At 40.3% G+C, this 17,008-nt stretch overlaps 1 protein-coding gene and 1 pseudogene across 1 annotated transcript in view; both read right to left on the minus strand.

Moving 5' to 3' along the window:
* STARD9 (StAR related lipid transfer domain containing 9) overlaps positions 1-17,008 on the minus strand; it is a 127,675-nt gene that overhangs the window by 82,417 nt on the left and 28,250 nt on the right.
* LOC105748195 (importin subunit alpha-1-like) lies at positions 9,484-11,073 on the minus strand (annotated as a pseudogene).

Here is a 17,008-nt window from a genome sequence, read left to right on the forward strand (position 1 = left end):
TTCTAAAAAATAATTCACCTGTAATCTTCCAAAGTGTCAAGATTATGAATACAAAGAAAAACTGAGGAACTATTCCAGGATGAATTAGACTAGACATAAGACAGTTAAATGCAACAAGTGATTCTGAACCAGATCCTTTTTCTATAAAGGACATCACTGGGACAATCAGCAAAACTCAAATGGGATCTAATGATTAGATGTAGTAATATAACAATTTAAATTCCCAGTTTTGAAGGTTGTATTGTGGTTATGTTAAAGAATGTCCTTTAGTATAAGGAACTGCACACTCAAGTATCTGGGATAACTGGGTAACAGGTTGGCAACTTTTAAGTGGTTCAGGAAAAATTTTTTTGAATGTACTTTCATCTTCTATGTAAATCTGTGATCATTTCAAAAAATTTTTTTAAGTTTAATAAAAAGATGTAAGGAAAAATACAACAACAGAAAGCACCCTGGATTCTGAGTCAGGCCTGGGTTCCTACAGATACCAGCACTGCCACTTACTAGCTGTGTGACCTGGTATGAGTAACGTGCTTTGTTTCCTTTTTCCTCATCAGTAAAATAGGGATGACGTTTATTGTAAACAGTTTATTGTAAAAATCAAATGAAGTAAATTATGAGAAAACGCTTAATACATGAAAATGCTAATGAAGCATAAGATATTTATTTTGCAGTCCTGTTGAATCAAATTAAAAAATAACCATAAAGATAAAATGAAATGTACTACAGGTACAAGAAACACATTGTGGCATTATATCAGTCAGGGTCTAAACAGAAACAGATGGTATATTCAAATTAGAATCATTCAGGTTTAATTAAGTAAAAAGACTATTCACAAAGGTGTGGGTGTGAAGTAGGAAAACCACAAGGGACAGTGGAGTAACCTGGAACCAGTACCTGGAAATTCACCACCTCAGAGCCAAAATGGACGAAGGGGGAAAAACGTTCACCAAAACCTGGAAGAAGAGAACCATGCGGAGAGCACCACATTGAGAGGAGCTGTGACTTAAGTTAACAGGTGAGGCCAGACCAAGCCAATCCCTCAGGAGGAAACCTCTCCCTCTCATCTGTTAGAGCTCTCCACCGTTCAACCCCAACTCAAGCCAGAGGGCAAGGAAGCCCAATGCTTAGTCCAACAGGTCAGCCTTTGGGGCATAGAAAAAGGTAGAAAACGATGAAGAGTTGACCTGGAAGAGCAAAAGGAAGACATTCAACAGAACTGAATTCAACTGAAGAAGCAGGGAAGACTTCATGAAACAGGGAACATCTGAAGTGGGCCTCAAGCCATGAGTAGGATTTTAATTATTAGGTTGATTATCTAGGCAGTATGAATAACACATATAAAGCTGCGAGTAGTGAAAATGCATGGCTGTCCAGGTGAAATTTAGAAAGTCAGATATGTTGTAAGATAAGACTAAATATTGGGGTGATGCAAAGGATGAGGTTTTCTTTTCTTTCATTTTTAAAAAATTGAGGTATATGGGACTTCCCTGGTGGTCCAGTGTTTACAACTCTGTGCTTCCACTGCAAGGGGTGCGGGTTAAATCCCTGGTTGGGGTACTAAGATCCCGCATATCACATGGCTTAGCCAAAAAAAATTGAGGTATAGATGATTTACAATATCATATTAGTTTCAGGTGTACAACAAAGTGATTAAAAATTTTTACAGATTATACTTCATTTAAGGTTATTATAAAATATTGGCTATCTTCCCTGTGCTGTACAATATATCCTTGTAGCTTATTTATTTTATACATAGTAGTTTGTACCTCTTAATCCCCTACTCCTATCTTGCCCCTCACCTCTCCCCACTGGTAACCACTAGTTTGTTCTCTATATGTGCCAGTTTGTTTCTGTTTTGTTATATTCATTTGTTTGTTTTATTTTTTAGGTTCCACATATAAGTGATATGTACAGTATTTGTCTTTATCTTATTCATTTCACTAAGCATAATATCCTCCAGGTCCATCCATGTTGTTTCAAATGGCAAGATTTCATTCTTTTTTATGACTGAGTAGTATTCCATGACACACATATATATATATATATATATATATATATACACACACACACACACACATATTTTATATATATATATATCTCACATCTTCTTTATCCATTCATCTGTTGATGGACACTCAGGTTGCTTCCATATCTTGGCTATTATAAATAACGCTGCTTATGAACACTGAAGTGCATGCATCTTTTCAAATTAGTGTTTTCATTTTCTTTGGATATATACCCAGGAGTGGAATACTGGATCATATGATAATTCTATTTTTAGTTTTTAGAGTAACCTCCAAACTGTTTTCCACAGTGGCTGCACCAATTTACATTCCCACCAACAGTGTACAAGGGTTTCCTTTTCTCCACATCTTTACCAACATTTGTTATATGTGGTCATTGATGATAGTCACTCTGACAGGTGTGAGATGATATCTCATTGTGGTTTTGAGTTTCATTTCTCTGATTATTAGTGATGTTAAGCATATTTTCATGTGCCTGTTGGCCATCTGTATGTCTTCTTTGGAAAAATGTCTATTCAGGTCTTTTGCCCATTTTTTAATCAGGTTGGTTTTTTGTTTGTTTTATACTGAGTTGTATGAGCTATTTATATATTTTGGGTATTAACCCCTTAACGGTCATATCATTTGTAAATATTTTATCCCACTCAGTAGGTTGTCTTTTCATCTTGTCAATGGTTTCCTTTGCTGTGCAAAAGCTTTTAAATTTAATTAGTTCCCATTTGTTTATTTTTTCTTTAGTTTCCACTGCCTTAGAATATGGATCAAAAAATACTGCTATGATTTATGTCAAAGAGTGTTTTGCCTATGTTTTCTTCTAGGATTTTTATGGTTTCTGATCTTAAATTTAGGTCTTTAATCCATTTTTAGTTTATTTTTGTACATGATGTGGGAAAATGTTCTAATTTCATTCTTTTACGTGTAGCTGTCCAGTTCTCCCATCACACTTACTGAAGAGACTGTCTCTTCTGCATTGTATATTATTGCCTCCTTTGTCATAGATTAATTGATCATAAGTACATGGGTTTATTTCTGGGCTCTCTATTCTATTCTACTGCGCTATGTGTCTGTTTTTGTACCAGTACCACGCTCTTTTCATGACTGTAGCTTTGTAGTATAATCAGTAGTCAGGGAGCATGACACCTCTAGCTGTTCTTCTTTCTCAAAATTGCTTTGGCTATTTGGGGTCTTTTGTGTTTCCATACAAATTTTATAATGATTTATTCTAGTACTATGAAAGACACCATTGGTATTTTGATAGGGATTGTGTTGACTCTATAGACTGCCTTGGGTAGTAGGGTCAGTTTAACAATATTAATTCTTCCAAACCATGAACATGATATATCTTTCCACCTGTTTGTGTCATCTTCAATTTCTTTCAGCAGTGTCTTATAGCTTTCCAAGTCCAGGTCTTTCATTGGGTTGACCAAAAGGTTCATTTGTTTTTTTCCATAAGATAGCTCTAGTAGGGCTTCCCTGGTGGCACAGTGGTTGGGAGTCCGCCTGCCGATGCAGGGGACGTGGGTTCATGCCCCAGTCCAGGAGGATCCCACATGCCGTGGAGCGGCTTGGCCCGTAAGCCATGGCCGCTGAGCCTGCACGTCTGGAGCCTGGGCTCCGCAACGGGAGAGGCCGCAGCAGTGAGGGGCCCACATACCGCAAAAAAAAAAAAAAAGAAAAAAAAAGATAGCTCTAGTAGCACTTGGTTGTATTTAACTTCATTTGAAACAATTTTGTTAGATTGTATGTGAAAGCTGTCATATCAGTGCATTTGAAAAAGATTTATCAAAATTGGTGAATTTTTGTGTAGCCATTTTAATATTGAAGATGGAAGAAAAAAGCAACATTTTTGGCGTGCTATGCTTTATTATTTCAAGCAAGGTAAAAATGTAACCGAATACAAGAAAAAAGATTTGTGCAGTGTATGGAGAAAGTACTATGACCAGGTTTTCTCCTAGTTATTTCATTGTTTTTGAAGTGATGGTAAATGGGATATTTTTCTTAATTTCTCTTTCCGATAGTTTGTTGTTAGTGTATAGAAATGCAACAGATTTCTGTATTTTAATTTTGTGTCCTGCAACTTTACCAAATTCATTGATGAGCTCTAGTAGTTTTCTGGCAGCATCTTTAGGATTTTCTATGTACAGTACCATGTCATCTACAACCAGTGACGGTTTTACTTCTTCCTTTCCAATTTAGATTCCTTTCATTTCTTTTTCTTGTCTGATTGCTGTGACTAGTACTTCCAATACTGTGTTGAATAAAAGTGGCAAGAGTGGGCATCCTTGTCTTGTTGCTGATCTCAAAGGAAATGCTTCAGGTTTCCACCACTGAGTATCAGGTTAGCTGTGAGCTTGTCATATATAGCCTTTATTATGTAGAGGTATGTTCCCTCTATACCCACTTTGTGGAGAGTTTTTATCGTAAATGGATGTTGAATTTTGTTAAAAGCTTTTTCTGCGTATATTGAAGTGATCATATGGTTTTTATTCATATATCGTTTTAATGACTTTCTCCATATCTTCCTTTAGTTCTTTGAGCATTTTTAGGACAGTTAAAAGTCTCTGTCTAGTATATCTGCCTTTAGGTCCTTCTCAGGGGTGGTTTCTGTTGATTAATTTTTTCCTTTACATGGGCTACACTTTCATGTTTCTTTGTATTGTGACTTTTTTGTTGAAAACTGGACATTTGAACCTAATAATGTAGTAACTCTGGAAATCAGATTCTTTCCTTTCTCCAGCATATGCTGTCTCTTGTTATTCTTTTCATTTATTGTTTTTGTGTTTTTGATTGTTGTAGGCTGTCTCTGTGCTGAGGATCAGACAGAGGTGTAAAGCTAAAGTATTCTCAGGTCTTTTCTGAGCCTTTCCCTGGGCATGTCTAGTCACTTTTTAATTTTCCCTGTGTGTTTTGTTGTTTTTGAATGCCCTGATCATAAATACCTGGCTCCCAAAAAGAGAAAAATGACGTGGGGTGGGGGTGAGGAGAAGGGTGCTGGCCCTTTAAATCCCCTGGAAGTCACTTCAGCAGGATGGGGAGGGACTTGGAGAAAGGTGCAACAACAATGGCTGCCGACCTCTGCCTGCACCTCTGTGATCAGAAGCAGCAATTAGCAATCAGAGTAGATTCCTGATATTTGGAAAACAGGGTCCTTTTTGCCCACCCTGACTTCTGCAAGCTACGTGCAAGATGCTCCAGGACCAGTGCATAGCTGCCTGCCACTTGGCTGGGAATAGGGAATGGGTGGCTGCTGCTATGTTAAGAGCTGAAATTAACTTCAATTTGTCCTCCAAGTCTTCCTCTGGAAGTGGCAAGTCTTCAATAGACTCCAGAGTTCCAAAACAGTTATTTAAGATGGATTCTGCCAGTGCAATTGTCATCTAGGTGGGAAGACAGATTCCTGCTTTCTTCCCAGAATCCTCTCCTTCATAATAATTTTCTAAAATACAAATTAGTACCCTCATATTTCGCTACTGAAAGCTGTCTATATTTAAGTACATAGGAATCTCTTTTATTCTTGAATCCATTAACTAAGATGCACCTAAATTATCACCCTGTATATGTACTTTTCCTTTTAAATTTTTGAAAAATATAAATATGTGAAATGATATTAATCTAAACAGAGACTCTAACAAAGCCATATGAAATTATTTACTCAACCAATATTTGTAAAGTGCCTATTAAAGCAAAACACTGTGCTTTGCACTACTCCTACTGTTTAAGGATGATTGTTAGGATTACTTTGCACAATGAATACTTCAACAGAAGTGCTTTATTCAACAAACAGTTCATACAACTCAACAACAAAAAAACAAACAACCCAATCCAAAAGTGGGCAGAAAACTTAAAGAGACATTTCTCCAAAGAAGAAATACAGATGGCCAATAGGCACATGAAAAGATGCTAAACATCACTAATTATTAGAGAAATGCAAATCAAAACTACAATGAAGTACCACCTCTCACCGGTCAGAATGGCCATCATTAAAAAGTCTACAATTTTTTTAAAAGCGCTTTTTCAAAAACCAGAGTTTTAGATTCATATAGCTAGTAACATTTACTGAGCAATTATTTTGTGTTAGGCTCTCAGCACCTTAAATGTTATTAATCCATTTAATACTCACAATACATCTATGAGGGTAGTTAATATTATCAAAGTTCTCTAATGTTCACACGAGAAAATTGACGTCCCATGGGTAGTAAGTACCTCTAAACAAAGCTCTTGCTTTTAACCACTGTGATATTCTGCCACTAGCAAAATAACTGTTCACCAGAGTTATCAGGAAAGGCAAATCTTATCTGTTGAACACTAAGCTATTACCCTACAATTTAAAATTGTTCTTCAAGGTTTCCTTACTTCCTGTTGTTTTGCTTCACGCTGGGAGAAACTTTACCAAGTCTCCTTTGAGTATTTCTAAATAGCAGTCTCAGTAAAATTTTGTTAAAGCCTTTGGTCAAAAACAATAAAATCTGATCCTTCTGCCATTTGTTAATCACTTTTGGAGTCTTTTTGCTCCATTAACCTTTTCGTTTGCATATGAAGAGAATTATAATCGCACCCCCAAATTTCACCGACATTGCTATTATTTAATGACCAGAATTTGAAGCCTTATTAGAGACAGACAAGATTACATTTTTTTCTTTCTTTGCTGTTTTTCAAACTACAAAGAACACCCACTTCTTGTACCAAGTGAAAAAATAAAACGCATGAAGAAAAAACTAACCTTCCTTCCCTACCTCAACCCCTAATCCTACTCATTTAAGTATCCAACAAGTCCCCATTCAGGTACTGACGGAAAGGATATAACGAACAGGTATGTCCTTCCATACCTTTCTCCACATATATAAGGATATACAGTTCTTCGTTTTTCTTTATTTTCATTGAAAGAGACACATATAATGCACGTCAACCTGCAACTTGCTTTTTATCACATAACATAGCATTAACATACAGGTTATTTCCCATAGATACAACTCTTCCTTTTTTCATGCATACACAAATCCACAGTTACACAAACACAATTTAAAATAATTGGGGGACTTCCTTGGCAGTCCAGTGGTTAAGAATCCGCCTTCCAATGCAGGGGAGGTGGGTTCGATCCCTGGTTGGGGAGCTGAGATCCCACATGCCACAGGGCAACTAAGCCCACGCGCCACCAACTACTGAGCCTGAGCTCTCTGGAGCCCACGCACCACAACTAGAGAGAAGCCTGCGCACCGCAACGAGAGATGCTGCGTGCTGCAACTAAGACCCAATGCAGTCAAATAAATAAATAATTAATTAAAATAACTGGGCTATCATGCATGCTGTGGGGGCAATGCTTCGTTTTATTTCCTTTTTATTTGCCACCCCTCTTTTCCCTTCCTCTTTTCCTCCCTCATACATTAACCCCCACCTGTGGGTAAGACATTAACAACTGGCATCATTTCTTGTTCTTCCCACAGTCATAACCATAAATGCACACACGCTCACTCACATATTTATGGGTTTTGAATTCTTCTAAGACATCTGCAATATATTTCACGGTGTATATGTACCAAAATTGAGTCAATCGTTCCCCTATAAATGGGCAATCACTTGTTTCTACTATTTTATCCCTACTCAAAATGGTTCAATAAATATCCTTGACCATATATCCTTATTACTGGTGTTTTTATTTTTATAGAATATGACCCTTACCTCTAGACACTCCAAAGTATAAAGTCTAAATTCCTCTATCAGAACTGCAACAAAACCTGAGGCCTCCCCTGAACCCTCTAGGCCCTGACTGCCTGCTGACCCACAGCTGCTGCTGTTTTTTTTTTTTTTTGAAGCAAAGGGTGAAATAATCTTTTTATAGGACACTGCAAGATATGAAATTCCACACTGAAATTAAGAAACCCTTTGAGAGGAGAAGCTTCATACAATATGCACAGTTTGGAACTGTTCAAGTATAGTTTCCTTGTAAAAAGTAGTTTTACCATAGCAAACCACATTTAAAGAGCTCTTAGAGAAACAGTAAGACAAACTTATACCAAACATAGTACACGTCTGGTATAATAAACTTATGCTTTAGTTGTACAATCTAAAAGTGGTCCCAGAATGCCATCTGGAACTTGGGACATACAGCCTTCAGAGGCAGTTTCTGGCACAACATTTTGATATTCTTGTTCCTCCATAGGGAAGCATTTCTCAATCAAACTTAATGAAACTTTGTTACACAGACTCATTTTCATGGTTTTATAGAGCTTCAGTTTTGTCCAGACCTCTACATTCTTCAATTATACTAAGTTTCTCAGTTTCACCTAGTTTCTCAGCAGCCTGGAAGATACCTGAAATGGCATTCAGAATAACCACGGTAATTTTGGTATCTTTCACGGTTCAGAGATTCATCAACAATTCTACTATGCCCCAATGAACAATCTGTTACACAATCTATTCAACTGTTCCACAACTTTTCTAGCTGGTCACAGCCCATAAAGCTTCCTTTTGCATCTTAAAGTCTGCCTTAGAACACCAATGAGGAATGGGACTAATCCATGATTCACAACTCACTGTATCTGGTGATGGTGGCCAGCTATGATCTTTGATATTGTCCATATATCTGCTAATACTTCTGGACATCATGATACAGGAGACGAACTAAAGTAGGAAGAATTTGCTCAACAGCATCTAACAGGGATGCAGGATTCTTGTTGCAACAAAGGTTTGAAAGTGTCCAGGTAAGGTGCTACAAGTAACCACATGCTAAAGATGACACATTAGGAACTGCAAGAAAAAGCCAACAGTGGATCAACTGCACTACACTTGATAGCCTAGTCAAAAAAAACTGAACCATCACCTGCAATGTTTCCGAGAGCCCATACACCTTGTTCACTGATGTAAGCATGGGGAGATGCCAGCAGAGAAATGAATGCTGGGACAGCATAGCCCCAGTCTGTTTTTCTTTTTTCTGTTTTTTTAACATCTTTATTGGAGTATAATTGCTTTACAATGTTGTATTAGTTTCTACTGTATAACAAAGTGAGTCAGCTATACGTATACATATATCCCCATATCTCCTCCCTCTTGCGTCTCCCTCCCACCCTCCCTATCCCACCCCTCTAGATGGTCACAAAGCACCGAGCTGATCTCCCTGTGCTATGCAGCTCCTTCCCACTAGCTATCTATTTTACATTTGGTAGTGTATATATGTCAATGTCACTCTCTCACTTAGTCCCAGCTTACCCTTCCCCCTCCCCTGTGTACTCAAGTCCATTCCCTACGTCTGCATCTTTATTCCTGTCCTGCCCCTAGGTTCTTCAATACCATTTTTTTTTTTAGATTCTATATATATGTGTTAGCATACGGTATTTGTTTTTCCTCTTTCTGACTTACTTCACTCTGTATGACAGACTCTAGGTCCATCCACCTCACTACAAATAACTCAATTTCGTTTCTTTTTATGGCTAATATTCCATTGTATATATGTGCCACATCTTCTATATCCCAGTCTGTTCTGATTGATTGATTTATGCATGCATGCTGCGCCGGATCTTAGATGTGGCATGCGGGATCTTTAGTTGCGACATGCATGCAGGATCTAGTTCCCCAACCAGGGATTGAACCTGGGCCCCCTGCATTGGGAGTGTGGAGTCTTATCCACTGGACCACCAGGGAAGTCCCAGCCCCAGTCTGTTCTGACGTCCTAGAGGCAATGTTAATGAGCACCCAAGCAGATTCAAACTGAATGGGACTAAAGTCAGTTCTGCCCAAGAAGGACACAAATTCTGGAATCAAACCAGCCCAGATTATGTTGTCTACGGGGGGCTGTTTTTCCTAGAAGGCAGTTTCCCAGCAGCTTGAGTCACTTGGAGCTGGCTTTCCAAACTGCTGCTGTTGATGCCTTTGACAGTATCATCAACAGACCAATTTACAGTGCCCTGGTTGTTTTGGTTTTCTTGCAGTGGAGAAGCAGCAGCCTCAGGAAGCAACCTTACATTTCTCCTTTTCAGCACCTGGTCATCCTTCTTAGCTTATTAGCTTTCCTCAGCTCCACATGAACCAGTATTCAGTGCAGCCTCTTTTCTGTACTATCATGCCCTTGAATCTGTTAAGGCAGGCAGCTGGTGAGTTAGCATTCCTGTTGCTGGACATGGTTATGAGACACAGGAAGAAAGCTACAGAGCCAGCTCAGGTTTCCACAGGAGGCTGTGCAGACCCTATAGCTTCTTGACTTAAGAAAACTTGGGGCTAGAAATGGAAGGAAGCTGAGACATATTCAAGTCTCTTCTTTCTAGATATTCTCTAAGCATGTGATTTCCCCTGATTCTTCAACCTCTTGCCACGATGTGCCCCCAAATGATTTTCCCCACCACCCTGTAGAATACTAGAAATTCTCTCCATTAGAGTAATTCATCTGAGTTTGCTGTAACTTCACAGTGCCCCTATTAAAATGCACATGCTACCAGGAAGGACAGAAGGATACTTTGTTGTGAACAGAAAAGGGATTGGAGAAATTATTGTGTGCTGGATAAGATGGTGATCAGGTATCAGAGAAGATAATAATAACACTTATGTAGCATTTATTATCTGCGAAGCACTGTTCTAAGTGTTTTATATTTACTTACTCATTTAGTCCTCACAACAACTCTGAGGTAGGTATCATTATCGCTGTTTTACAGATGAGATAAGTGAAGCACAGAGAGATAAAGGGACTAGTCCAGGATCACAGCCAGTAATCTGTGAATCTGGAAAATAAACCTTTTCCCGCCGCGGAACACGGGATCCTCCCGGACCGGGGCACAAACCCGTATCCCCTGCATCGGCAGGCGGACTCTCAACCACTGTGCCACCAGGGAAGCCCATAAACCATATTTTTAATCACTATACTTCACCACCTTTCATCTAGGAAGGAGATGGGGTGTCAAAGAGGAAAGTCTAGGGTCCCTCTGGTGTCAGACCCTAAAATATGCCCTACTGAATGCAACTCTTGTCACCTTTATCAAAGATAAAAATAGAAATCCCTGTCTATTTGTCTAGGGCTTCTTTTTCTGAAAAGAAAAAAAGTAAAGAAAAAGAGGGACTTCCCTGGTGGTGCAGTGGTTAAGAATCTGCCTGCCAATGCAGGGGACATGGGTTCAACCTCTGGTCTGGGAAGATCCCACATGCCACGCAGCAACTAAGCCCGTGTGCCACAACTACTGAGCCTGCGCTCTAGAGCCCATGAGCTACAGCTACTGAAGCCCACGTGCCTAGAGCCCATGCTCTGCAACAAGAGAAGCCATCACAATGAGAAGCCCGCGCACCGCATTGAAGAGTGGTCCCCGCTCACAGCAACTAGAGAAAGCCCGTACACAGCAACAAAGACCCAACGCAGCCAAAAATAAATTAATTTTAAAAAAATAAACCTCAAAAAAAAAAAGAAAATTGCACATAGCAGCAAATACTCATACAGAGGTAATAGATACACATACCACACAGAGAAACATAAATTCATATTCTTAGTTTAAGCCTCTGATTACTGAATGAATCAGAAAAACTGAGCTTTGAGATCACCAAAACACGTATCTTTGTTTATACAAGATTTTGCTATTTCTAACAATGCTTTTTTGCTAAGGAATGTTCCCATGAACAACTGTCCAAGTGGCATGTGCCATCTGGTAGGTCCCATATGCGGCTTTCATACTCTCTGGACATAAGCAAGGAATTCCCAGGACAGATAGATGGGTTTCTGGCTCTAATGCTTCCCTCCTCCTTGCAAAAAGACAGATTCCTTATACAGGATCCTATGAGAAAAGATGAAAGATGGATTTATTGGAATAGAATCTAAAGACTTGCCATTCCCACAGCCACATCTAAGAAGACAACCACAAGTGATTCCTTGATCATAATCTGCCACGTTTTATGTCATTTAACCCTGTTTTCTAGGCCCCATCTGACTGGGCCCCAAGCAAAGCAAGTATGGGCAAAAGAGAGACTGTCAACCACTAGATGACCCCAAATAAGAATGCTAATAAAGGTATGCCAAATTGGATAAAGATTAACGGACACGATCAACTCTTGGGGAGCTCTGAATGCGAGACAGAGAGCTGCTGTTGGCCTCCTACAGTTACTGCTGAATTCTGAGCAGTAATGAATAACGTTCCACTGTCATGTAGCCTGGCTGTGTGACTGTGGACAGTTTCCTTATTTCCTCACGTAGCCTCACATTCATGACCCATCGTGTGAGACAACCTGATCACCTCTCTCCCATGTGGCCTGAAAAAGCCCTATCAAAACGGCAGGTTCCACTGTCAACAGCAACAAGCACAAAGCCGAATCACTGAGCAGCATCGCATGACAAGTGGACTCGTTAGCAGTTTGCCCAGCAGCTGGTCTGGACAAAGACAACGAGGGTGGCAATATGGAAAAATGGTTTGATTATCAGGCGTGAGGGAGTCTTTGCTTATTCACAGGCAGAATCCAAGAGGGATAAGCTGTTTCACTGCTTTCAGGGTAGTATATAAAATAAAGGGACATCGCAGATCCAGGAGAAGGCCTTCACTCCATCAGATAGAACTTCCAAGAGCTAGGATATCTGCAGCAATTCAGGCAAATCATCCGGGAATCTTTCCATTCCTAATTAATTAAGGATCTGTGAGACAGAGTTAGCAAATTTTTTTCTATTATGAGCCATACAGCAAATATATTAGGCTTTACGGGCCACAGAGCCTCTGTCACAACTACTCAATTCTGCCTTTTTGTACAAAAGCACCCATAAACACTACATAAACAAATGGGCGTAGCTATGTTCCAATAAAACTTCACTAAGTCAGGTGGTAGACAGATATGGCCCACAGTTGTAAGGCAGAAGTCCTTTTTAGAGCCAACTTCTTAAAAAATATAAGTGGGTTTGAAGGTTCCAAGTGGAATAAGAAACAAAGCAAAACTAAAGAGCGTCCTACATACATGAAAGGCCTTCTAATCCTTTGAAATACATTAAAATCATTTATCATTGAAAATAAAGTGAAAGTATATGGACAGATCACCTAGACCCATTTTCTTATTTATTTATTTATTGTCTGCGTTGGGTATTTGTTGCTGCGTGCAGGCCTTCTCTAGCTGTGGCGAGCGGGGGCTACTCTTCGTTGTGGTGTCGTTATGGTTCACGGGCTTCTCATTGCAGTGGCTTCTCTCGTTGCAGAGCACAGGCTCTAGGCACGCAGGCTTCAGTAGTTGCACCAGGCAAGCTCAGTAGTTGTGGCTCGCGGGCTCTAGAGTGCAGGCTCAGTAGTTGTGGCACACCGGCTTAGTTGCTCCGTGGCATGTGGGATCTTCCCGGACCAGGAATCGAACCCGTGTCCCCTGCACTGGCAGGCAGATTCTTAACCACTGTGCCACCAGGAAGTCCCGACCCATTTTCTTACAATAACTGATACTGTACCAAAGTTAAAGTCACTCAATAAGATCAACACTGAAGAGTCATCAGTCAGGACAAGCTTAGGTTAGCTTAGGCTATTGTAGCAAACCTCTAAAGCATAGTAGCTTAAAACAATAAAAGTTTATTTCTGGCTCATGCTACCTGTGGGTCAGTAGGGAGTCTTGATGGTTGTATCTTCTCTGACAGAACTACCTATCTCCGACATTATTGATCTTGGTGCCAGAAGGAAAGAGGGCTTTGGAAGGTCATACTCCAGCAACTGAAGGCTCAGACATCGTTTCTCCTTAAAATATACTGGACAGAGCTCATAATATGGCCCCCCTCCCCTCACACAATGGGACCAGGAAGTGAAATTCTATCATGCAACAGAAGATGAAAAGCCAGGAATACTGAGTGAGCAGCATGAGTGACTATCACATAGCAATGGTTAACTCACTTTTACCTAGATGATCACAAAATGAGATTTTCTTATTAAAAACACATTTCTGATATATTGGATAGCCAGAAACCACTGTCAACTTCATTTACATTAGAATTTCAAAGTGCTCGGTATACTCTTCCTTAGTGTCTAAGGATTTGGCAATGGCAGGACTTGAGGTCATCATTATGAGTATCAATCCTTTGTTTATTTATTTACTTACTTATTCATTTATTCATTTATGGCTGTGTTGGCTCTTTGTCTCTATGCGAGGGCTTTCTCTAGTTGCGGCAAGTGGGGGCCACTCTTCATTGCGGTGCGCGGGCCTCTCACTATCGCGGCCTCTCTCATTGTGGAGCACAGGCTCCAGACGCGCAGGCTCAGTAATTGTGGCTCACGGGGCAAGTTGCTCCGCGGCATGTGGGATCTTCCCAGACCGGGGCACGAACCCGTGTCCCCTGCATTGGCAGGCAGATTCTCAACCACTGTGCCACCAGGCAAGCCCATGAGTATCAATTCTTAATGCCCATACTGGTAGATGCAGAGAATACAGTAGACTGTTTACTGACCACAGGACATAACCAGAAGCTGTGCTGGGGGCAGGGCTCTCCCAGGAAGTTTTGAGGACAGGATACACAGAGTGGTTTTTCCACAGCCCTCTCCAAGACCAGCATGTATTTCAGAATTCCTTAGCTCCCTACTTCAATCTTCTGGACCAGCTTTGATGGTATAGCAGGTGCTGTTAATGTTCTACACCTATATACACTTGGATTCCTTTACTATTTTCATGTAAACCAGCCAGTGGTTGGTTTAATTTCCAAAAGTCAGTATCTGTGTCTCTTTATCTGTTTTTCTTGGACGACTGCCCTCAGGTTACTGAAACACCTTTTAAGAGCCAGATGTTCTTGCTTTCTTTATTTTTAACATCTTTATTGGAGTATAATTGCTTTACAATGGTGTGTTAGTTTCTGTTTTATAATAAAGTGAATCAGCTATACATATACATATATCCCCATATCTCCTCCGTCTTGCGTCTCTCCCTCCCACCCTCTCTATCCCACCCCTCTAGGTGGTCACAAAGCACCAAGCTGATCTCCCTGTGCTATGCGGCTGCTTCCCACTAGCTATCTATTTTACATTTGGTAGTGTATATATGTCCATACCACTCTCTCACTTAGTCCCAGCTTACCCTTCCCACTCCCCGTGTCCTCAAGCGGTGCTGGGAAAACTGGACAGCTACATGTAAAAGAATGAAATTAGAACACTCCCTAACACCATACACAAAAATAAACTCAAAATGGATTAAAGACCTAAATGTAAGGCCAGACACTATAAAACTCTTAGAGGAAAACATAGGCAGAACACTCTATGACATAAATCACAGCAAGATCCTTTTTGACCCAACTCCTAGAGAAATGGAAAGAAAAACAAAAATAAACAAATGGGACCTAATGAAACTTAAAGCTTTTGCACAGCAAAGGAAACCATAAACAAGACAAAAAGACAACCCTCAGAATGGGAGAAAATATTTGCAAATGAAGCAACTGACAAAGGATTAATCTCCAAAAATTTGCAAGCAGCTCATGCAGCTCAAGATCAAAAAACCAAACCACCCAATCCAAAAATGGGCAGAAGACCTAAACAGACATTTCTCCAAAGAAGATATACAGATTGCCAACAAACACATGAAAGAATGCTCAACATCACTAATCATTAGAAAAATGCAAATCAAAACTACCATGAGGTATCACCTCACAACTGTCAGAATGACCATGATCAAAAAATCTACAAACAATAAATGCTGGGGAGGGTGTGGAGAAAAGGGAACCCTCTTGCACTGTTGGTGGGAACATAAATTGATACAGCCACTATGGATATGGAGGTTCCTTAAAAAACTAAAAATAGAACTACCATACCACCCAGCAATCCCACTACTGGACATATACCCAGAGAAAACCATAATTCAAAAAGAGTCATGTGGGCTTCCCTGGTGGCACAGTGGTTGAGAGTCCGCCTGCCCATGCAGGGGACACGGGTTCATGCCCCGGTCCGGGAAGATCCCACATGCTGCGAAGCGGCTGCGCCCATGAGCCATGGCCACTGGGCCTGCGCGCCATGGCCACTGGGCCTGCGCGTCCGGAGCCTGTGCTCTGCAACGGGAGAGGCCACAATGGTGAGAGGCCTGAGTATCGCAAAAAAAGAAAAAATAAGAGTCATGTACCACAATGTTCACTGCAGCTCTATTTACAATAGTCAGGACGTGGAAGCAACCTAAGTGTCCATCGACAGATGAATGGATAAAGAAGATGTGGCACATATATACAATGGAATATTACTCAGCCATAAAAAGAAATGAAACTGAGTTATTTGTACTGAGGAGGATGGACCTAGAGTCTGTCATACAGAGTGAAGTCAGAAAGACAAAAACAAATACCATATGCTAACACATATATATGGAATCTTAAAAAAAAAACTGATATGAAGAACCTAGGGGCAGGACAGGAATAACAGCCAACTGTTCTTTAGAAGGCAGTTTTTACCAATGACTGATGGGTACAGGGAAACTCGGGACATTCTTGATTCGGAAAACTCTATACTCTGTCTTCAGAGCGCCTCTGTGGAGTTGCTTGGCCTCCTCCTTCCCTTGCTAGTCTCAGTTCCCCACCCTACCTACCACTTCTTTTCCAGCGATACATCCTAATAAATGACTTTCACATAACTCCTTATCTCAGGGTCTGTTACTGAGGAAGCCAGACTGAAAACAGCCCACTCACAGCTTGAGGACATAAAGGCTATACAGTGCTACAGAACGAGACCAGGATTTGGACTCAGGAGACTCCAAATGACAAAGTTCCCACCCTACAACTCATTAGGTAACAGCAGTCTTTATCAACCCTTCTAAAATGTATAAATAATGGTACCTAACACAACAATTTTGTGACAAATACATGGGCCGATGACAATACATGTGAAAGCACTTTGTAAACTAGAGAATATTACACTAGGAAGAAGTTAGCTCATTTAAGATAGGTGTTTCCCAACTTCTAATCCTTCCCCCAACCTGTAATTATGACTATGCTCCCCACGGTCTACAAATAGAAGAAAATTTGTACAGTGGTAGTGTCTGAAGTACGGCCCAATAATTTGCATTTCTAACAAGTTCCCAGGTAATATCAATGCTGCTAA

Source organism: Orcinus orca, chromosome 2, assembly GCF_937001465.1.
Source record: "Orcinus orca chromosome 2, mOrcOrc1.1, whole genome shotgun sequence".
NCBI classification, from domain to species: domain Eukaryota; kingdom Metazoa; phylum Chordata; class Mammalia; order Artiodactyla; family Delphinidae; genus Orcinus; species Orcinus orca.